This window comes from Miniopterus natalensis, chromosome 6 (genome assembly GCF_054644295.1).
Source record: "Miniopterus natalensis isolate mMinNat1 chromosome 6, mMinNat1.hap1, whole genome shotgun sequence".
Classification (NCBI taxonomy): domain Eukaryota; kingdom Metazoa; phylum Chordata; class Mammalia; order Chiroptera; family Miniopteridae; genus Miniopterus; species Miniopterus natalensis.
In genome coordinates this window covers 29,492,044-29,515,346 of record NC_142086.1, presented here as the reverse complement: position 1 = coordinate 29,515,346, position 23,303 = coordinate 29,492,044, and the positions used below count along the sequence as shown (strand labels likewise).

Below are 23,303 nucleotides of genomic sequence, written 5' to 3'. Positions count from 1 at the left end.
AAAATGGGCAAAATGCAATTTTTTTCTTCAAGGCATTTATTATGTAGTACTGTTTTAGGGCATAAGATAATTAATAGCTTCCTGTGACCAGTTGGGTACCGTCAGAGGTATTTCAGCAAATGTTCATTTTATCTTTTGGTACAGACACAGTACAAGTCAATCCATACAGACATATTATCTCACTTCCTGTCCACAACAACCCATGATAGTGAGTATTATTGTTTCCACTCAGGAGATGAATAAACATGGGCTTAGAGAGTCACGGGACAAGTACAAAGAAGAGCCACGATTCTAGGCAAGGCTCCACTGTCACAGTAAACCACAGTGCTTGAGATTCAGATCATTACCTCAGTTTCTTTTGCATGTGGAAACAAGTCACCCCCCTGACATTAGAATCAATAAGTTACAGATATGTTAGGATATAATGTAATTAAATAGCCTTGATCACTGGAACACATAAAAATATCGTCTCTCCAAAACAATTACTTTATGCCTACATCACACCTTCACCATCATCCACTATTAGCTGAAGAATATGCGTCCGTGGTTGCACCCTCCTTTCCTGGGTTAATATCCCCTTTCCCTATTGCTATATTTCTTGCTTCTCTCCACCATGAAAGTTGTTTCCTTTCTCATTCTGATTGACTTTCAATCGTTTCTAATCTGGCTTTTATTCCAGGCATGACAAGTCACTTGCTTTTATCAAGAACCAGTGGACACTTCTGTGTCCCCATCTTATTGACTCTCGAGTGCATTCAGCAAAAGCTGTTCTTGTCTTTCCTGACTCATCTTCATGGCTGTCCTTCGATGACATACCTCTGCCCAGTCTCCCTGCACCCAAGGATCCTTCTCCATCTCCTTTGGTAGCCTTGCCACTAAATATTAATGATTCATTTCTTGGTCCTGAGCCTCCTACCTTTCTCTGTCTATTCACTTCTTCTATGTCATCTCAACATCTGCAGATTTATGTGCTATCTTTTTGCTGATAACTACTACACTTTTATTTCCAAAAGACCTCTCCTCTGAGTACGAGATACAGCCAATCATGTAGCTGACATTTCCACTCGGCTACTGAATGAGCATCTAAATTCCCACTAACTTCTTCCCCAAAACATGCTTCTCCCCTTCGCTCTTCCATTTCAGAAAACATTATCTTATTCAGATGCTAGATAAAAACCTAGGAAGTCGTTCCTGATCTTCATATTTCCCACTTTTCCTGAATTCTACCCAGCAGCAATACCATCAATTATTCCTTCAAAATAAAGTTTAACTTTTCCTTCTCTCCATCTTCATTCTCACCACTTTTGTCTAAAACTTTGTCTAAACTAAAACATATATATATACATATCACATAGGCTCTTTTTTTTCTTGCGGTAACTTGCTAATTCACTACCACACTCCTGCTCTCTAGTCTTTACCTCCACTCCTTTCAAACAAACATGAAGCCAATGGGGAAACACCTGCCAAGCACTGCAGCTTTCATTTTCATATCAAAATTTAAAGGGAACTGGATCCCAAAGTTATTGTCATCTATAAATCACAAAAGTAGTCCATGCTTGGAAATCTTGCCAACCACATTTTCTTTATTAAGAGATTTCATCTCAAAATCAATATCTCCACAGCATGGACCAATAATTCCTTACATCCTCTCTCCTCATTTTGAACTGTAAAATTTGGCAGGCATGGGTACCAATTCTTAGTAACATAACCTGTGGTGCACCAGGAGGAGTGAGGGTTTCTATCCCTTGAAGGCAGCAGGAGCAACAACAGCTGGCACACGTCAGTGGTCTCTCCAGAGTTATGCACTCTCAGTCCATATTATCAAGAATCCTCATGGTAAAAGGCCTAGAAGCCCCGCAGCAATTTCAGGTACAGAAATCACTATCCTCCGTTGCAAAGTAAGTCCTTTGTCTAAGGCTGTTCTTAATTTCATATTTGTTACTAGCTCCAAAACTTGTTAAGACTTCCAGAAGCTCAAATTGTTGATGAACCAGCATCTGATCTATTTGACTGAAATATTCCAGCTGGTGTCTGATAAAGGTGGTGTTGCTGGCATCCATGGTGTCCCTGTAATTTCACCTTGCTAATTATACACTGGTGGGTGTTAGACAGGAAAGCCCACTGGATCACCCCTCCTCACCAAAAAAATCCATCTATTCATTCAATAATATTTATTAATAGTATATTATGTGCTAGGGCCCTGGCCCAGCAGCTCAGCTTAGAGCATCATCCCGATACACCGGGTGGCAGGTTCCACCTCTGATCAGGGCAACCAATGAATGCATAAATAAGTGGAACAACATGTCAATGTTTCTCTCTTTCTCTTCTGTCTCTCTTCCTCCCTAAAATCAGTCAATAAATAAAAAAGTATACTATGTGCTAGGGACTTTTCCATCAGCTAAAGATACAAAAAATGACAAAAATCCAATTATTACAGAACTTCATTTTAGTGGGAATGGCACACAATAAACAGAAAGAAAATGTATATAGCACACCAGATAGTGATGAGTACTAAGCAGAAAAACTAAGCAAACAAAGGCAATGAGAAATGTCAGATGGAAGTAAGTTGTAATGTTAATAGAGTAGTTAAGTCCATTCTGCAGCTGACAGAAGATTATAACTTCTTTTAGTATAATTAGTTCATATCATTGCACTCCTTAAAATTCTTTTAACGAGTCACATTAAAACCTAGAGTAAAATCTAAAAATTCTTACTTCTGGTCTCCTGCCTACGTTTCCAACCCCTCCATCATAGACTCCAGAAGGCTCCATTCAGTTTCTCAGCACTCTAAATGTTTCTGCCTCAAGGCCTTTGCACTAACTGTTTTCTCTATCTGGAACATTCTCTCTCAGTTCCACTTTTAGCAGGCTCTCGTATGAGGTGATCAGATATCACCTCATAAGAGATGCCTTTTCTGAGCATTAAATCTCAAATAGCACAACCATCCACCAAGACATGCTCACCTTATTTAGTCCTCTTGGAGAACCTATCGCAATTATTTTGAATACATATTTTCTTACTTTGACTCATGCTCTGTCTAGTCGCTACTTCATCCCCAACCTCGAGTTGTACCTGGCATGAGGAAGCACCCTGCAAATACCTGGTCATTGATTGATTAAATGAGTGACTATAAATTCCAATTCCAATTGTTTTCATTTAGAAAAATTTTCTGAACACACTGTGTGCCAGACACTGGCCCAATTCTTGACATTTTCCTGGTCTTTAGAATGTAGGCTGATTATTCTCTTATTCAGAATTAGAGAAATGTTAAATTTGAGTAGTAAAAGGACTTTAAAAATGAATTTTTAAATCCAACTTCTCCAGGAAACTGAAGCTAAAGGATGTTGAATAACATGTTCAAATCACATGACTTCGAGTACAGTAAAAACTTACTGTACTCACAGTGAGTTAAAGACATCTCACGGCAAGCACATTGCCTCTCACATAATGAGAACATGAGCAGAAAAATGTCTCAGTCTCCAGAATGTGTAAATTTAGGGAATGTTCACACATGATGTCAAAGGACATCCATGTTAAACATAAAGTGTAGATTTTTTATATATTTTATGTAAAATGAATAGATAATAACTTTCATTTGCAATATTTTGCTGTGAATTCCTGAATGGATATACTTAAAGAAGATCATATTTTCAGCTAGACCAGGTAGATTGTGGATGTACAAGGACAAAGCTTTGAAACACCAAAAAATTCATGTTTAAGACATTTGATTCAAGGATTGACCACCATTATCTCCTTTCTCTCCCAAAACCCCAGTAAATAAAGACACAGGATTTTAAAAGGTATAAATATCAATCAAGAGAATGTGGTTAGGTAAGGAGCACCAATAAAGAATAGATTCCAAGACACCTCTGGAACATGAGTGGGTGGAGGTGTAGAACTGAGGAAGACGGACAAAGGAAGCATAATCTGGTATGCTCTCAGGAGGACACATAGAGGAGGCAAACCTCTTTCCCTGCTGAATCCCAAGAGACTTGCCACTCAGAAATATCGGGTGCTTAGGAAGCCAAAAGTAATAAATGAGCAAAAAACTGCGAAATAAATTGACAGTTTGCACATAAAAGATTTGACTGGACACCAGGTGTCAAACAAACTAAACAAACTTTTGTCACCAGCTAAACAGACTTCTCCTAGGCTATGAACCAAAAGTTGCACAACACAACAGCCAGATGGCCACTCTGGTGGTATCATTTCAGAGGACTGAGTGGGACTCTGCACATCCTAGGATATCTCTGGGACTTTTCAATTTCTTTATGGAGGGACCTTTGGTTCAATTGGGGACAATGAGATCAAAGCCCAAAATTTAACTGGAAGAAAATATCTAGAGGTTTTCATTGAATAGAATACAGGTTTGGACAGCCAGTGGCCATTTTTTTTTCACCATTTGGTAAAATGAAGCAAAGCAGAGCCTAAATATGGAAGGAAGCAAAGTCCTACGTAAGCTCACAGAGCACCTGGCTACAGAGGTGCCTTCATTTAGAGTTACCCATGGAGTACAGAGAGTAAATCAAATACATTTTTGCTAATTGAAAATGTTTAACTGCACAGAAAATGTTACAATATAAGATTGTTTTTCATAGTTTATTTTTATTTTTTCATATTTTTATATAAATGGAGTTTGGTTTGGAGAGGGAACATATTTAAAGATAGGAGGTAAAGTGTTGTCTTTATTTTTACTGTAGATTTTGTACTTTTTGAGATTTTTACTTACTTTTATAAGTTAAAATATTGTTTAATAATAGCAATCAAACTTTTAAAGGAAAAAAAAGTAGGTAAGACAAGATCTGAGAAAGATAAAGACAAATCAAATGGATCTAAAATGCAGGCATGAGGGAGTAGGGAAGAACATTTCTGGAAAGAAGTCAGACTGTGGAGAAAGAAATGAAAATAACTGATGACAATGCTGAATTTTTCCTTAACCCTGTGATCCTGGAGAACAGTAACAGTTAAAGAAATTACTCCACCTTTGTGTTCCAAAAAAATTATTCTACTTCTTCTGTTCCAGAAAATGCCTTATTGCAAAGAAACACCATTCCCTGTATGACTTAGATCAGACTTGTAGATATCCCACTCACCTACCTATGACAAAGCTAGACACAGAGCCTCCAAATTCCCATCCTTTGCCTCGTAATGATTAACTGAGTGTTCTGTCCCCTCTGATAAGTCAGAACAAAATATATGTTAACCTTATATTGGTTATATTTCCTTCCTCCAGGCCACTGGCTTTTGATCCACCCTCAGCCTGAGCCAGTATAGGACCTCTTCTTAATGCCCCTCCTGAGAATATACTAACTAACCTCAGGGTAACAGTCTCTGATCTACTGTATTTTCATAGCCACTCTCACTCATCCCATCTCCCAACCTGGCCTTGCTTCCTCTAAAACTAAAGCCCTTTTCTGACTCATCTTTGAGATGCTTGCAGAGCTTATGGCCCAAGCATTCTCCCTATTGCAGTAGTCTCCTTCTTCCCTCTGCAATAAAGTCTCTCTTTACCTAAGTCTGGTCTTGTTTTTCTTTGATAGTAATGAAAATCTCAAGAAGTAAAGATTGACTCTAGAGAGAGGCTAAGAAACAAGTCAGAAAGAAGACAGAATTTTCAGGGGAATAGAAATCTGCACGCAAACTGATGTATGGGGGAGGGAAGGAAGCTTCCAAAGTTATTGAGATTTGAAACTGATGTCAGAAAAAGGATGCAGTTGCTCACACAGAACAAAAGTCTTCTTGGACTCCTGGATACAAAGTAAGGCTAGAAATAATGACTCAACCTAGAATGGGACATGGGAAGGCAGGGCAGTGGTCAAAGAAAGCACAAAGCCAGGGCCTATGGGATAGACATGCAGTCTGCAAATGAGTGATGTCAGGGAGCAATTGGGAGATGCAGTAGCAGCCCCCAAATTATCCGAGGGGGATATGTTCCAAGACCCGAGGTGGATGCCTGAAACCACAGACAGTCCTGAGTCCTACATATACTATGTTTTTCGTATACATACATACCTAAGATAAAGTTTAATTTATAAATTAAGCACAGTAAGAGATTAACAACAATAATAATAAAATAGAACAATTATAACAATGTATGTGGCTGTGCTCATGTGTGCTCTTGCTCTCTCTTGTGCTCTCTCTCTCTCCCTTTCTCTCTCTCTCTCTCAACAGATCTGATAACCAAGATGTCAACCAAGTGACTGAGGGTGGGGAGTGTATACAGTGAGGATACCCAGGACAAAGGGATGATTCACTTTCGGGGTGGGACAGAGTGGGATGGCCTGTGATTTCATCACACTACTCAGAAAGGAATGAAATTTGAAACTTACTAATTGTTTGTTTCTGGATTTTTTTCATTTAATATTTTCAGACCACAGTTGACCATGGGTAACTGGAGCTGTGGAAAGTGAACCTGTGGATAAGGGGGGACTACTATACTGTGCTGAATGTTAAAGCAACACCGCCGCAAAAATCAAAATACATACTGTCCGCTCTTGTTAATGAAAAAAACTATCAATCCTCTGCTTGCGGGCAGACTTCACAACGGCAACCTTAGTGAGAGCTGCAACGTGTGTGGAATCAGAAGCTGTACAGGAGCCGTAATGAAGAACACCTTTTAGGCTGCAATCCTTATGATCTTACTTTTCAATAAAAGTGGTAAAACCTTAGGCTCAGAAAACTAAGCTTTGCCTACCGCTTATTGAACATGGACTCCGAAGGAGTGTTTCTGATCTTTTGTCCTGAGGCACTAATTCTAGAAATTGGGACATAGAAGCCAGCTTTTAATGACAACCATTTGCAACAATCAAGGTAAACTCATTATTATCCCCAATATTATCATCTTTAGTATTAAGAACAATTGCAGCAGAACCTGTTTTCAGATCTAGTGGATTAGCCTAAAGCAGTAATTCTCAGCTAGTAAGTAGGGAGAGATGTTATTTTTGGTAGGATGCATAAGTAGGGTGGATGGTTGTCATAATATAGTTAATAATTTCAAACAAAATATTCATTTCATGTACTTATATCCTTGATGTCCTTAAAGTTTATTATAAATGATAGATGTAAATAAAAATCTGTTCATTGCAGGTTATTTAAATTTTGAAAATTTGCAAATAACCAATTTTGGGTTAGTTTAAAATTTTGTAATATATTCATAAAAATACATCATATATAGGCCATAGATTTGTATTTAGATTAGATAGATGATAGATAGATGATAGACAGATAGATGATAGATAGATGATAGATAGATGATAGATAGATGATATAGATAGATGATAGATGATAGATATAGATAGATAGATAGATGATAGATAGATAGATAGATAGATAGATAGATAGATAGATAGATAGATAGATAGATGATAGATAGATAGATAGATAGATAGATAGATAGATAGATAGATGATAGATAGATAGATAGATAAATAGATAGATGATAGATAGATATAGATAGATGATAGATAGATGATATAGATAGATGATAGATAGATAGATAGATGATAGATGATAGATAGATAGATAGATAGATGATAGATAGATAGATAGATAGATAGATAGATAGATAGATAGATAGATAGATATAGATAGATGATAGATGATTAGATGATAGATAGATAGATAGATAGATAGATAGATAGATAGATAGATAGATAGATAGATAGATGATAGATAGATAGATGATGATAGATAGATGATAGATAGATAGATAGATAGATAGATAGATAGATAGATAGATAGATAGATAGATGATAGATAGATAGATAGATAGATAGATAGATAGATAGATAGATAGATAGATGATAGATAGATAGATGATAGATAGATGATAGATAGATAGATAGATAGATAGATAGATAGATAGATAGATAGATAGATAGATAGATAGATGATAGATAGATAGATGATAGATGATAGATAGATAGATAGATAGATAGATAGATAGATAGATAGATAGATAGATAGATAGATAGATAGATAGATAGATAGATGATAGATAGATGAGAGAGAGAGAGAGAGAGAGATGATAGATAGATATAGAGGTGTAAGGATAGCTGCAATATGTTGTTGAGAGTGAAAAATCCAGTTACAGGATAAGATGAAATAGCACACAGAGATGTATTCCTAAAAGATTTATACTGGATCAGTAATTGTGGCTCCTTCTAGGAAGCAGATTTTTGGGTGGAGAGGGGTAAGAGTAAGGCTTGTCAATTTTTTGTTTAATATATTTCTCTATTCCTTCTTGTCAATAAATGAGTGCTGCTTTTATAATTTAAAATAGCAACTTTAATTTTAAAAAATAAATGCAAGGAACAAGTAAATATTCTTCTCTGAAAAACTGGCCAGTTTGTTTCCAACATGGCAACCCTTTTATAGAGCAAATGAAGGGTAGCATATAAAATAGAAAACTGCTTTGCAATCCTTAGAACAGCTAACCCCCAAAATAGTAAGAACACTTAAGACTGGGGGGCGGGGGGGGGGGGGACAGCAATACCAGATTTTAAAAATACCCTTTGAACTATTTCAATCAATGGAAATAAAAGCCACTAGCAGTCACTATTAGGAAGAAAACTGTATCAGAATTTTCTGCCACATTTAGAAATCTGTTACTTTTATTTTCTTATAAAGTCCTCCTGTGAGCTGCTCTCCCTTCCCCCTCAGGACTGTGCCCTGGGGGCTGTCTGGGGCCTCAGTGAGTGGGACCCGCCCCTTTCCTGTTGGGGGCGGTGCTCCCGGCTGCAGGAGAGTGTATGTTGCATTTTATAAGAATCTGGCAAAATATTTTCCAAAATATTTTCATACTCCTACAAGCAATGAATGCAGTTTCTAAGTGCTTTACATCTTTACCAACACATAAAAAATATTTTTATCATTGTTTGAAATAAATAGTTATAGCTCATTGTGGTTTTAGTTGGCATTATTCTCTTGACGAATTATGCCCAGAATCTTTTTATATGCTTAGTGGCCATTTTACCAATATTGAGTCTTCTGATCCATGCACAGGGGATTCTTTCCATTTATTGAGATCTTCTTTCATTTCTTTCAATGTTTTATAGTTTTTGGAGTATATATCTTATACTGCCTTTGTTAATTAATTTGCAAGTATGTTATTCTTTTGATGTTATTATAAAGTCATTTGCTTTCTTAATTTCATTTTGGGCTTATTCATTGCCAGTATAAGGAAAGACAATTGATTTTTGTACATCAGTCTTGCATTATTTAACCCTGGTGAACTTATTAGTTCTAATATTTTCTTAGTATGTAGTACAGTGTTTAAACAAAGCTGCTCAACAATTGGCTCCTAGCAAGAAGCACTATTAAAAAGAAATACACATATAATTTAAGTGGAAGGTGTCATATGCATTTGCCCATTTATGCATTTTCTAAATCTTTAAAATAAATAGTATAACCATAAATTTTAAAAAATGAAAATAAAATTTCAGAATTAAACCACTGTTTATAAATGAATTTAGCATAGTTTAAATTATATTGATTTTTATGGTTTTAACATAGTTTTAATTACATGATTTTTATCAATACAGACATCCACATTTTTCATGCTTTTAGTTAAGAATGTCTTTTAAAAACTTCCTTTGCTTCAAGTTTGAACACAGAATGGGAAGTCATTTTTTTCTTAGTGACATGCATTAGAGAACATTGAATAGTGCTTCATAGAACTCAACAAACTGACTTTTGATATAACATAAATTAATCACTTAATAGAAAATTGAGTGTGAATTGAGTTTTCATTAATTGATTTACACTTTAATGCATGAAAACAACCCATTATTTAGAAAAACTCTATACTGAATCCATGTATAGATAAAAAAAGAATTATTATGAAAATGGATTGATAACCATCATCCATTTTATCCATGTTACATATTAAGATTTTATTAAATAAAATTTTACTTAGTGCACAGTATACATTTACATTGTCCTGTGACATTTTGGCCACTAAGAATTAGAACTTTAAGATTAATTCAGTAAAGTAACAAGACACAAAATAAATATTCAGAAATCGATTGCATTCATACATACAATAATGAACTATCAGGGGAAAAAAATAAGAAAATAACCCCAGTTACAATTGCATCAAAAAAATACTTAAGAATAAATTTGACTAAGAAAGTAAAAGACTTGTACATGAAAAGTTATGACACTGAAGAAAGAAATTACAGAAGATACAAATAAATGGAAGCATATACTGTGCTCATGGATAGGAAGAATTAACATTGTTGAAGTGTCCATACTACCTCAAGCAATCAATAGCTTCAACACAATTCCTATCAACATGCCAATGGGGTATTTCACAAAACTAGAAAAAATAGGGGAGAGGGAAGACGGCGGCCCTGTGAGACGCCGCAGAGGCCCCCGCTCCCAGCCACGGACTCGATTTCCTCCTAAAATCCTATGGAGCCAGCTTGGAAAAACCAGAGAAACATACCTGAGTGGACGGAGTGCGAGCGGGGAGCACTGAAGAGACATCACGGAGTCCGGTAAGAGAGGGGGGCGCAGGAAGGGGGAGCCCCCCTGAAGCCTGGGCTGGGCGCCGAGCCCCGAGGCCTGGAGGCTGCAAAGCTCCCTCCCCTCGGGAGAGCGGACGGCCTCCAAAAGCGGGGACCCCACACCCGGAGCGACGAGAGGGGAAGGGGCGCCCCGCGCACAGGGCAGAGGGACCCCGGGAAACAGTGAGTCCTGGAGGGCTCGGCGCCATCCTAGGAAACAAAGCCTCTAATGGCGGACGGTGCCTTCCTAGGGAACAAAGCCTCTAATGGGGGACGGCGCCTTCCTAGGGAACAGCCTCTAATGGCGGACGGCGCCTTCCTAGGGAACAAAGCCTCTAGGGGTGGCTGCGCCCGGCATCTGGTGCTCGGGGTGCCGACCATAGGGAAGGCTGTCCCAAGGCCTGTGGCACCCAAGTGGTGAGGAACCAGAGGACTGTGCTGAGTGGCCTCACACAGGGACCCTCTTCCTCCCTGTGGGGCACTGTGCTGAGCCCCAGAAAGCGCTGAATCTGTGTGGCACGGGGGAGGGAGGGGGGGAGCCTTCCCGCCCTGAGCTCCCTGTGGGAGAGGCTGGGATCCCTGACTAGCCCTGAGGGTGTCCTCCCGCCCTGAGCTCCAGGTGGGGAGAGGCTGGGATCTGTGATCAGCCCTGAGTGGCGCCGAGGTGGCCTGTGAGGTCCCCCCAGCTTTGCTGAGACCAGCGGTGTGGGGAGCTGGGGGTTGACTTTGTGTCCCCTCCCGCTGGGTGCCTTGGTGCGTAGACCACAGGACCTTGCGGGGCGGACTCTCTGCCTGTGTATTGCTTTGTGCATTTTTGAGTTTGATCGTAGAACTGGCTCCCACCTTCCCGGCCTGCACTGCGGGGACAGACCAGTGGAGGCTGGGATTGGGACCTGCACAGTAGACGGTCTGAGGGGCGGGCCTGGTGCAACCAGCCAACCAGAGCTGAGCAGGGAGGGGCGGAGCCCGCCGGCCTCTCCTGCAGCCGGGAGCACCGCCCCCAACAGGAAAGGGGCGGGTCCCACTCAGTGAGGCCCCAGACAGCCCCCAGGGCACAGTCCTGAGGGGGAAGGGAGAGCAGCTCACAGGAGGACTTTACAAGAATAAGACTCTCAGGGACTGTTGTTTGCAACTGGAGGAAACGCTGAAACCCCTGCTGGGGGCTGGGCAGGCAGAGGGCTCACCAGAAGGTTTTTTTAATTGAACCCACTGAGCCCAGGCTGCTGAAACGGCCCATACAGAAAAGGCAACAGGCTGAAATCAATCTGAAGCTGCAGCAGGTCAGAGCCTGGGGACCTAGAATCAGAGGACAGGGTAGGGACTGAGGAGCTGGCGGTGGAGCAGAGACTAACTCCCGCTGAGTGAGCGCCTGACAGCGACGCCTCTAAGGGGAGTGATACCCTGAGCTGCACTAGCCACCCTGCACCCTAAAGACTCTACAGAAGACTCTGGAGTAAGACCAGGCAACTACAAGGCTGCAAAATAGCTGACAAGAGGAGGTGGCCCACGGAGAGCCTCAGATCAACCATCTACCTAAGGACACCAGAGCCAAACCTAGACGGCTCCTCACATTGGGTGATACACAAGCACCTCCCAGGAGAACTGAAATCAGCACACAAAACAGTGAGCCGCAGACAACACAAGCTGCCCAGAAGAAACCCAACTAATTGACTACCTTTTTTTCTTCTGTTTTTTTGTTTGGTTTGGTTTTGGTTTTGGTTTTTTTGGGTTTTGGACTTTTTTGTTTGTTTTTTGTTTGTGGGTTTATTTTTTCTCTTTTTTCCTTAGGAAGAAGAGAAAGGGGAGGAAATTTGTTTTTTCTTCTTTTTTAAATTTTATAATAATTTTTTTTAATTTTTTTAAAAATATTTTTTAACTAATTTTTTTTCCTCTTTTTTATAAAAGAATTTTGTCTTAGTTTGTTTTTAGTTTTGTTTAGGTTATTTGCTTTGTTTTGTTTTATACTTGCTTCTAATATCAAAACTTTCTTGATATCCCTACTTAACGACTGGGACTTTATCATCATAACCAAGTTTACTGCTTTCATCTATAGTTTCCCCAAAATCTCTTACCAGGCTCCCTCCTTGCCTGGGCTTTATCTCTCTCTCTCCTCTCAATCCATTGGCATAACTGTTTTTTTCTTTTTCTTTTTTCTTTTTCTACTTTTCTTTCATTCTTTTGTTATCCTCCCTTCTGTCTTCTTGTCTTTTTGTTCGATTGTTAGTTTCTCTTATTCTCTTTATTGTATTTTTGTTTTCTCATTTTCAACTATTATCCTATTCCTATACTCTCCCTTAATTTTTTCCTGGTCCTTCTTTCAGAATCTTGTCTCTGCTTCTATTATCTCCCAGGAGCTTCTCTATTTTTTACATTTTTAGTTTATTATTTTTCTAAATTTTCACCAACATTAACAATAATATACATCTCTCTCTCTCTCTCTAAGCGTTACTTTTCTTTCTCTCTTTCTTTTTTTTTTAAGCATTTGTGTGTGTGTGTGTGTTCTCCCTTTACTCTCCCAGTTCTATTTTCACGTGGGTTGTTTTCATTGTGACTGTCAAGATATTTTGGAAGATACCTCTTGTGTCCTGGAAGTTTAGTTGTGTATTGTCCTGCCTTGCCAACACCTGTGCAACAGCTTACACAATGAGGTTGGGGCTGAGACACAGTTAGCCAACCTGAGAGAAGGGTTCTCCCAAGGACTGATAACTGACAATCTAGACCCAACCACAACAGGAGAACATAAAGAAACCACAAAAGGGACACCCACAAGAGGGACATGCCTAGAGCAAAGAGCTCAGAAGTATAAGGAAAACACACCTCTGGGCTCCACTGGACCCACAAGAAAAAATCTCATCCCACAAGACTGGGAGACAGCAAATATATCTAATATATAGATACAAACACTAAGACCTACCAAAATGGGGAGACAAAGAAACAACCCCCAAATTAAAGAGAAGGAAAATCACCAGAAAAAGACTTTGATGAGATGGAGTTAAGCAAGTTATAAGAAACGGAGTTCAGAGTATGGATGATGAAGATGTTCAAGGAACTTAAGACACTAGATGATAAGATCGAGGACCTTAGTGAAAACATGAAAAAAGAGATATATACCATAAACAAAACTCAGAGATAAAGAATGCTGTATCCGATATCAAGAATGCACTGGAAGGAATTAATAGCAGGCTCCATGAAGCAGAGGATAGAATAAATGACTTAGAAGACAAGGTGGAAAATATCACAGAGTAGCAAAAAGAAAAAAACACTTAAAAAGCATGTGGACAGTTTAAGGGAGCTTGGGGACAACATGAAGTGAAACAACATTTGCATTATAGGAGTGCCAGAGAAGGAGGAAAGAGAGCAAGGGATAGAGAACTTGGTGGAGGAAATAATGATAGAAAACTTCCCTAGGCTGGTGAAGGAGAAAGCCACACAAGTTCAGGAAGCACAGAGGGTTCCAAACAAGAGGGACCCAAAGAGACCCATTCCAAGACACATCATAATTAAAATGGCAAATGTCAAGGACAAAGAGAAAATATTAAGGGCTGCAAGAGAGAGATAAGCAGTGACCTACAAGGGAACCCCATAAGGCTGACAGCTGATTTCTCAACAGAGGCTCTTCAGGCCAGAAGGGAGTGACATGAAGTTCTGCAAGTAATGAAAAGCAAGAACATGCAACCAAGATTGCTTTATCCAGCAAGGCTATCATTTAAAATTGAAGGTGAAATAAAGAGCTTCCCAGACAAAAAAAAAAAAGGCTAAAGGAGTTCAGTACCACTAAACCAGCATTGCAAGAAATGCTAAAAGGACTACTTTAAGATAAAGAAGGAATAGTAAGAGAAAGGTATATCAGCATAAAGGGGAAAAATGGCATTAAATAAGTTGATATCAATAGTAACCTTAAACGTAAACGGAATAAATGGTCCAATCAAAAGACAAAGGGTAGCTGAATGGATAAAAAAACAGGACCCAAATATATGCTGTCTAAAAGAGACCCACCTGAGAGCAAAAGACTCACACAGGCTAAAAGTGAAAGGATGGAGTAAAATATTCCATGCAAATGGAAAGGAAAAGAAAGCTAGAGTAGCCATTCTTATTTCTGACAAAACAGACTTCAAAATAAAGACCATAACAAGAGACAAAGATGGTTACTACATATTACTAAAGGGATCAGTCCAACAGGAGGAAATAACCCTGATAAACATTTATGCACCCAATATAGGAGCACCTAAATATATAAAAAATTTCTTGGGGGACTTTAAAGGGGAGATTGGCAGCAACACTATCATAGTGGGGGACTTTAACACCCCACTGTCAGCATTGGACAGATCATCAAGACAAAAAATCAACAGGGAAACACAGACCTTAAATGACTCACTAAACCAAAAGAGGACATACGGATGGCCCAGAGACACATGAGAAAATGCTCAAGGTCACTAATCATCAGAGAGACACAAATTAAAACCACAATGAGGTATCACTTCACACCTGTCAGAATGGGACCATCAACAAATGACATGTGCTGGCAAGTATGTGGAGAAAGGGGAACCCTAGTACACTGCTTGTGAGAATACAGACTGGTGCAACCCCCATGGAAAACAGTATGGAGGTTCCTCAAAAAATTAGAAATGGAGCTGCCTTTTGACCCAGTGATTCCACTTCTAGGAATGTATCCTAAGAATCCTGAAACACTAATCAGAAAGAATATATGCACCCCTATGTTCATAGCAGCACAGTTTACAATAGCTAAGATCTGGAAACAGCCCAAGTGCCCATCAGTAGATGAGTGGATAAAAAAGCTGTGGGACATTTACACCATGGAATACTATGCAGCTGTAAAGAAGAATCTCTTATCCTTTGGGACAGCATGGATGGACCTAGAGAAAATTATGCTAAGTCAAATAAGCCAGGCAGCGAAAGACAAACATCACATGATCTCGCTTATATGTGGAATCTAAAGAACTTAAGAAACTGATGAACAGAATAGATTCAGTGACATGGAAACATAGATGAGAGGGATGAATGTCAGAGGGATGGAGGAGGGCGGGTGGGTGGAGGGGGATAGAGTAACCAAAGAATTTATATGCATATATGCACAACCCAAGGACAAGGACAATGGTGGGGAGAGTGACTGGGAAGAGGAATGGGACAGGGTGGAATGAGTCATTGGGGAGAAAAAGGGGCATCTGTAATATTTTAAACAAAAATAAAATTAAAAATAAGTAAATAAATAAAAAATAATTCAAAAATTTATATGGAACCACAAAAAACCTTGAATAGCCACAGCTATATTGAGAAAGAAGAACAAAGTTGAAGGTATCATGCTACCTAATATCAAACTATACTACAAGTCTATAGTAATCAAAACAGCATGGTACTGGCATAAAAATTGATATATAGATCAATAAAATAGAAAGAGAGCTCAGAAATAAACCCATGTCTATATGGCTAATTAATACTTGACAAAAGAGGCAAGAACATACAATATAGTAAAGATGGTCTATTCAATAAATAGTGTTGGGAAAATAGGACAGATACATGCAAAAAATAAAAATAAATGACTGCCTTCTTACACCATATACAAGAATAAACTAAAAATGGATTAAATATAATACTTGAAACCACATAATTCCTAGAGAGAAAAAAACATAGTAAGCCAAGAAGATAGATGATAGACAGATAGATAAATGGTAGATAGATATAGATATATATCTCCTTGATAAGAAAAATAAAAGAAAAATAAACAAGTGGGACTACATGAAACTAAAAGTTTTTGCATAGCGAAGGAAACCATCTACAAAATGAAAGGACAATCTACTCAGTGGAAGAACATATTCATCAATGATACATCCAGTATACATTTTGGATACATTAATATCCAAAATGTATAAAGAACTTATGTAACTCAACATCAAAAAAAACAATCCAGTTAAGAAATAGGCAGAGGATCTGAATACAGCCTTCTCCAAAAAAAACATATACAGATGGTCAATAAACATGAAAAGATGTTCAAGATCACTAATCATCAGAAAAATACAAATTAAAATCATGATGAGATAGAACCTCATACCTGTCAGAATGGCTATCATCAACAAAACAACAAACAACAAGTACTGCTGAGGGTGTGAAGAAAAGGGAACCCCTGTGCACTGTTGGTGAAAATGCAAACTGGTGTAGCCACTATAAAATACAGTACAGGGTTTCCCCATAAAATTTAAAATGAAACTTATGACCTAGCAATTCCACTTCTGGCTATATATCCAAAGAAACCCAAAACACTAATTCAAAAAAATATATGCACCCTGATGTTGATTGCAATGTTTTTAAAATACCAAGATATGGAAGCAACCCAAGTACCCATTTTATAGATGAGTGAATAAAGAAGATGTAATACATATATACAATGGAATATATTTGGTGATAAAAAAGAATGAAATTTTACCATTTGCAACAGCATGGATGGATCTATAGGGTATTATGCTAAGTGAAAAAAGTCAGTCAGAGAAAGACAAATAGTTTATGATTTCACTTATAGGTGGAATTTAAAGAACCAAATAAATGAACAAACAAAACAGAAATAGATTCATAGATACAGAGAACAAATTGATGGTTGCCAGAGAGGAAAGACATTGGGCACTGGGTGAAAAAGGTGAAGGGATTGAGAAGTACAGATTGGTAGTTACAAAATAGTCATGGGGATGTGACACACAGCATAAGAAATATAGTCAACAATATTTTAATAACTATGTATGGTGCCAGGTGGGTACTGGAAATATCAGGGGGAATACTTTTTGTAAAGTATATGATTGTCTAACCACTATGCTGTGTATCTAAAATTAATACAAAATAATATTGAATATAAAGAAAAATAATTCTAGAACTTTGTGCAAATTAAACTAATAGAATATTTATATTATTTGTTTATCCTTCCACATGGACATAGAGTTTGTGATTCTTTATAAGCATATATTTTAAACAAATACACTTATCAAAATGACCAAAAATAAAACCAATAAATAGGTGATATAAGGAGGGAGACCCAACTCATACTGACACCATTCTTAAATAAAACAATAGCTAGTTGACAATAGAAATGGGCTATCTGGTGAAGAGTGACTTCCTATCACTGGAAATGCCTAAGTGATAGATTAAAAACAACCAGTCACACCTATTGTCAAGAAGACTTTCGCATTACATAGAGAATTTGAATATATAACCTCTAAGAAAATGTGTTCTAAGACAACACAGTTTAGTGAGATTCAGTTTTCTATCATCTAAATTGTTTTGCCCAATTTTATGCCATCTATGAAATGAAACTACAAGTCTATGTTATATATTTACACATGCATATGAACATACAGGTACATTCTAAAGGGGCTGCTGCTTTCACTTGCTGGGTAGAATTGATTTGTGTGCTTGTGTGTGGGTGTGTGTGAGTGTATTCAAAATATATAATAGGTTATGTGTATATACAGGCATTTTTTCTCATACTCTTATCTGTGGTACAAAATGCATATTACTTCTAAAAGAAAGACAATGCTGTGAACCAAAAATTTTATTTTAATTTAAAATGATTGTCTTGTTCTCAAAGGAGTAAGAAGGAAAAATTTTTTTCTTCATAAATATAGAAACTTCTAAAAAATTGGTTTTAAAATAAAAATACTAGTATACCATAAGGCACTGCATTAAAAAAGGGATTATAAGCAATGAAAGAAATTCACTCACATGAAAACTTAATAGTTCCTGATCTCAAACACGAAAATAGAAACCAATTTTTAAAAAAAGAGATGCTAGTTGTTGAGAAAACTGGTTTCTTTCGTACCACCAATGTACTCGGCACTGTGAAAGAAATATGAATATAGCTTGGCCTTACATCTTCTGAACTTTGCTGATTGCACTATATGGAAAGATGCATCTGTTCCTTTCTTAGAAAAGATAGCAGAGTCTTTAAAAGGATACTCAAGGAATCTGCAGGGATTCTGAAGCAGAACTGTTAAGCACAGACCCCAATGCATGTGACTGTTTGCTTGACGCCGTGTGTGCCACACATCCTGCTAATGTTCATCAATACCATCTCTGAAGCATGGAAATTGAAGCTTCATTTAGTGCTAACAGCAGAAACATTTCAAAGCCAGATATTACTGAAGACAAATGGATACTTTGGCCTGAAATATTAAGCTTTTACAAAAGCATTTCTTCCCGAGGCTGAAGCTTGCTTATCTGTTTACCTTTAAGAAAAAGAAAAAAACAAGCCTACTCTCTGTAACTTCTTTAAAATAAAATGAGTAAGTGCAATAAAATGAGAAGTCCATAAAGAGTTTTTGTGGGAGCCAGAAGTTTATTCCATTTTTTAAATGTATTTTCTCCCTGGCAGGTGTGGCTCAGTTGGTTGGAGCATTGTCCTATACACTAAAAGGATGCAGATTTTATTCCCAGTCTGGGAGCATATGGGAGGCAACTGACTGATGTTTCTCTCACCTCTCTCTCTTTTTTTTCTCTCTCTCCCTTCCTTTCTCTAAAATCAATTTTTAAAACATTTAAAACTGTATTATCTAGGGGGTTCCCATCAAGATGGTGGCATAGGTAAATGTCATACTAGAATTCTCCCACAACCACATCAAAATTACAACTAAACTACAGAACCAACATCATTCAGAAGTACTTGAAGTCTAGCAGAACAGAAGTCCTACAACTAATGATATAAAAAAGAAGCCACATTGAAACTTGTAGGAGAGGCTGAGACATGGAACAGACTAATCCCACACCCACGTGTCACCAGAAATAGAAGTCAGGAGAAATATTTCAGATGCAGAGGTTCCCCCAATACCAGCTGTAAAAACCAGCTCGATTGTGGTTGAGTGAGATGGAGGGTTGTTAGAGTCCCAGATATTCTTCTTAAAGGGTCTACCCATGGACTTACTAGGACTCACTGACTCTGAGTTCCAGCACTGGGGTACCAGGGACATATGGGGAGGAACTGCGTGGCCTAGCATTGGGTGACAGCTGGAGGAATAGAATTCTCCCAGACAGATGTGCTGGCAGAGGCCATTGTTCCTTTTCTGGACCTTTCCTAAACAGAGTCAGCAAGCAGGTGCCATATTTGAGTCTCCATCAACCTAGCTAACACTGTAAGCCCTGCACTGTTGATTCCCTAAGGCCCCACCGTAACCAACTCATGGGCCCACCTGAAGCCATTTCCGGTGGCTTTTCCATTTGAATAGTTTATGCTTCAGGCTCTCCTAAAATCTCTCAAACAAGCATCATCTGGCCTCAGTGTGCCCCACACCTCTCTCTAAGTGGCCCCAGACTTGGCACTAGTGGCAGCTGACATTGGTTCACACCTTGGCCTCTACTGGGAACCTCCAAGTCCAGCACAAATAACAGCTATCTGTGGGTTGCTTTGTAGTTCATACCAGGTGGACCTGGGCAGGGCACAGGTGGCATCTGACCTTGGCCTGCAAGCCTCAGACCTAGTGCACCTGGTGGACACATCAAAGCACTGTCCAACAGCCTTCACAAGGGATACACTCAAAGGTGGACTATGCTGGTACCAGGGCCCCACTATAGTAAGTCCTGCTCTGTGGGATCAGCCCCTCCAGAGTTGACCCTCCACAGTAGTTGCATCCAGTCCTTACAGCCAATTGGCCTGGGGGTAGATCCCTCCCACTGAGGAGTCAACAAAAATCAAGGCTCAACTACATAGGAGAGTGTACATACCCCACACAGGGTGCCCAGGTCAGCTGATCAAGGAGGCTGAGCCACTGGATCCTACAGGACAACTACTCTATAGGGCCATTCTATCGAGCCCAGAAGACATAGCAGCTCTACCTAACACATAGGAATAAACACAGGGAGGCAGCCAAAATGAGGAAACAAAGACATGTGTCCCAAATGAAAGCACAGAACAAAACAAAATGGAGACAAGCAATCTGCTATGCATAGTTCAAAACACTGATTATAAGGAACCTCAATGAACCTAGAGAGAGTAGATTAACTTAGTGAGAACTTTAACAAAGATAAAAACAGAGATAGAAAACATAAAAATGAACCAGTCAGAAATGAAGAATACATTAACTGAAATGAAGAATACATTACAGGGAATCAACAGTGTAGTAGACAAAACCGAGGATTAAATCAGAGATCTAAAAGATAAGAAAGCAGAAAACACTCAATCAGAACAGCAAAAAGAAAAAAGAATCCAAACAAAATAAGGAACCTCTGGGACAACTTCAAGAGTACCAACATTCACATAATGGGGAAGCCCAGAAGAAGAGAGAGAGCAAGGAATTAAAAACCTATGTAAAAAAATAATGAAAAACTTTCTTAGCCTGGTGAAGGAAAGAGACAGACAAGTCCAGGAAGCACAGAGGGTCCCAAATAAGATGAAGCCAGAGAGGCCCACACTAAGACTCATCATAATTAAAATGTCAAAGGTTAAAGACAAAGAGACAATCTTAAAAGCAGCAAGAAAAAAAGCAATTAGTTACCTACAATGTAGCACCACAAGACTGTTGGCTGATTTCTCAACAGAAGCTTTGCAGGCCAGAAGGAAGTAGCACAAAATTTTCAAAGCAGTGAAAAACAAGGAACTATAACCAAGACTACTCTGCCCAGCAAAGCTATCATTTAGAATTGAAAGACAGATAAAGAGTTTCCCAGACAAGAAAAGGCTAAAGAAGTTTATCACCACCAAAACAGTATTATAAGAAATATTAAAGTGTCTTCTTTAAGAAAAAGAAGAAACAAAAGATAAAAAATATGAATAATAAAATGGCAATAAATACTTATCTATCAACAATTACTTTAAATGCAATTGGATTAAATGTTTCAATCAAAAGACTTACGGAGGCTGAATGGATAACAAAATGAGACCCTTACATATGCTGTCTACAAGAAAATCACTTCAAATTGTAAGACACACAGACTGAAAGTAAAGGGATAGAAAAAGACATTTCATGTAAATGGAAACAAACAAAAAGCTGGAGTAGTAATACTTATACCAGACAAAATAGATTTTAAAACAAAGTCTAAATAACAAGAGACAAAGAAGGACCCAGCAATTCTACTTCCAGGTATTTACCTGAAGAAACCCAAAACACTAAATTGAAATGACATATGCATCCATATGTTCATTGTAAAATTATTTACAATAGCCAAGATATGGAAGCAATCTAAGTGTTTATCAATAAATAAATGGGTAAAGAAGAAGTGGTGCAATGGAATATGACTCAGCCATAAAAAAGAATGAAATCCTGTCACGTGAAACATCATAGATGGACATAGAGAGTATTATGCTGAATGAAATAAATCAGAGAAAGGCAAATGGCATATGATTTCCCTTATATGTGGAATCTAAAAATCAAAATAAACAAGCAGAACAGAAACAGACTAGTAGATACAGAGAACATTTTCACGGTTGCCAGAGGGGAGGGGATTTGGAGAGATGGGTTCAAAAGGTGAAGGGATTAAGAAGTACAAATTGGTAGTTACAAATTATCACAGGATGTAAAGTATAGTATAAGAAATGTAGTCAATAATATTGTAATAACTGTATGGTGTCAGATGAGTACTAAATTTATCAGAGTGATCACTTAGTAAGTTATATAATGTCTAGTCACTGGGTTGTACATCTGAAACATATAGTATTGTATGTCAGCTGTAATTGAAAAATAAAATAAATTTTAGAAAAATATTTTTTAGAGCTGTACTATCAAACAGGGCAGCCACTAGTCACATGTAGCTATTTAAATTTAATTTACTTTTATTTAAAATTGAATTAAAATCATACACTTAATTTCTCAGTCACACAAGCTATATTTTCAAGCTCCACAGCCACATGTGGCAAATGGTGACCATCTCAGACAACACAAATGTAGAATATTTTCATAACAGCACAAACTCCGTCGATCAGAGTCATTTTAGAGAAAAACCCACTTAAGATACGAAAGCAATACAAAGATAAAGTTGGAAATGTTATCAAACACATTTTTATAAATCCCTGCTATTTAAGAAAAGGAGAAATATTTGACCTCAAATCTCTAAATTTACTCTTAATATTTATTAGATTTACTTGACCCTCCTTAAATCATGGAACAGATCATAGGGAGCACAACATAAATGGTATGGCACAGATGGCAACCAGCAAAGAAGATCCCTCTAAAGTAAACATGCTGAGTAGTTACACATACACAAAAGAGTGTGGCTTGGGAATTAGGGACTTGTAGAACTGAAGAAGGCTGGAACCTTAGAATTTCCCTTTATTATGAAATAATTGGTATGCTCATCTACACCTAATTGAGTCTCTGAATCTTTTGAAGGTATTTCTAATGTTCAGATTTCTGTAACAAGAAATAATATAAATGTATCAGTTTATGAAATCAGCTAAACTCAGAATAAATAGGACAGATATAATTGTTTCCATGACTGACCCCTAAACTTGATCTTCTCCATCCCTAGATAATACTTTACTAAAACCAACAGCATTTTAGTAACTCTTGGTCAGCAAAAAGTCCTTTCTAATATAATGACATACTTGCAGTCTATCTGATTCAAATGTTTCCCTCCCTCCAACCAAAGGCAACTTTAGGGGCAGAGCTGAGTTGGAACCTCATCTCTGTTTCCCCACCTTGCTCCACCACTTCCTAAAATTTTGGCATTTCAGTGGGGAAAATGTTATTCTTAATAAACCAAAATGTGATGCTAAATAGCATTGTTTTGGAAGTTTGAAGTCTCCTTCCTGGTAAATGTTTTCAAGGGGAACTTCTTTCTCTTGAGTAACCTGTATTTGGTACATCCAAA

The 23,303-nt window shown here is 38.1% G+C and overlaps 1 pseudogene; it reads right to left on the bottom strand.

Annotated features, from left to right (window-relative positions):
- Positions 1 to 1,389: 1,389 nt before the first annotated feature.
- LOC107534344 (phospholipid scramblase 1 pseudogene) lies at positions 1,390 to 2,125 on the bottom strand (annotated as a pseudogene).
- Positions 2,126 to 23,303: the final 21,178 nt, after the last annotated feature.